At 44.3% G+C, this 1,387-nt stretch overlaps 1 long non-coding RNA gene across 1 annotated transcript; it reads right to left on the reverse strand.

Annotated features, from left to right (window-relative positions):
- Positions 1-365: 365 nt before the first annotated feature.
- Positions 366-914, reverse strand: LOC146761465 (uncharacterized). Its single transcript, XR_014945000.1, has 2 exons — positions 776-914; positions 366-661 (listed from the first exon to the last, which is right to left on the reverse strand). It is a non-coding gene; the product is annotated as an uncharacterized LOC146761465 (long non-coding RNA).
- Between the last annotated feature and the right edge of the window lie 473 nt (positions 915-1,387).

The raw sequence follows: 1,387 nt of genomic DNA on the forward strand, positions 1-1,387 counted from the left end.
CAAAGGGGTTCTAAAACATAAGTTTTTCTCTGAATTATACCTTCATGAAGGGCTCAGAATAGAGATTATAAACAAAAATGACAGAGGATGATAAACAGAAAAAGTTTTCTTTTCCTGTAAGACAACATTTCCCATTATGTAAAGTCTGCCTTTCACATGAAGTCTCCATTCTCATGTTTCTTTGTAAGATATTCTTCTCATCTTGTTGCAGCAACAGAACTTCTCTTGAGCAGGCTTGTTATGTGATATACCAAAGAAGACGTTTGGTTGTACTACTATTGTCTCGCTCCAATTTAGGAGTGAGGCAAAGGTTCTTTTAATAATGTTATGCCCGGCGTGAGATTAAGAAGAAGAGCATTCAAATGTTGATCCGACCAGTTTATTGGAAATAATAGACAATTGAGGGGATGGGGAAGAGAGAGTGATGAATGCCAAAATTAGGGTGATGGGGAAGGGAAAGTAGGTGATAGAAAAAGGTAGAAAAGAGCAAGAATTACGTTAAAGCGGGGAATAGTCACCTCCTGGATGCAGCAGCGTCCCGTAGCACGTTGTTAACGTTGGTCCGGGGCAAAATAAGCGTAGGGGAGAGCAGCAACGGAGTAGCAGGCTGCAAGCAGCAGATCGGTGAATCGCAGAAAAGATGGTCAGAGTATCGTGGTCTCTAGAAGCAGAGTCTCGGGCAGCGAGGTCCCTCGGAGCAGAGTCTCGAGCAGCAATCCCAGAAAAGAGAATAGGCAGCAGTAGGACAACGGTGGAGGAATCTGAGGTCGGATACCTAGATGCCCACAAAGGTTCTTCAGCATGCAGCCATCTTCTTCAGCATGCAGGCGCTCGCGTACAGAGGCATCTGGTGTCAGAAAACCTCTCCCTAAATTCGGGGTTTGTCCGTGCCCTTTTTATCCTTCTTTCCAGCCTTCGAGACATTTCGGGACGGCTCGGGTCAGAGTCTTGTGACTTCCTCAGAGCTGTCAATCTTCCTTGAGATGGGCCAACAGGAAAGACCACTTAAGGGCCATTAGTCCTCAGGGATGGCCATCTTCCTTGAGATAGGCCAACACAAAAAGACCACTCAAGGGCCATTGATCAGTATCTTATCTCCCTTTCGTAGCTCCCGGACTTGTTCCATTTCAGCAAACTTTGAGACAGTAATGTAAAAAGCATGGCTTCTTACAACTATCAATTATGATAGAGTCACCATCACATTTTGGATTGGAGGCAGTAAGTCTCCTTCCAAAGGACAAGGAAAAAGGCTCCAAACACTCCTTCAGGTTTGGCTGGAGAAAGTTTGGAAGAATCTGGATAATGCTCTCTGACATATAGTTTGCTTTTGGGATGTTGCAGAAATTGTTCTTCATGATTCTTTGTAGGTTCTTTCCAGTTCAGTATA

The sequence above is a fragment of the Coturnix japonica genome, chromosome 3, assembly GCF_054131305.1.
Source record: "Coturnix japonica strain WE chromosome 3, WE-NBRP24, whole genome shotgun sequence".
Taxonomy (NCBI): Eukaryota; Metazoa; Chordata; class Aves; order Galliformes; family Phasianidae; genus Coturnix; species Coturnix japonica.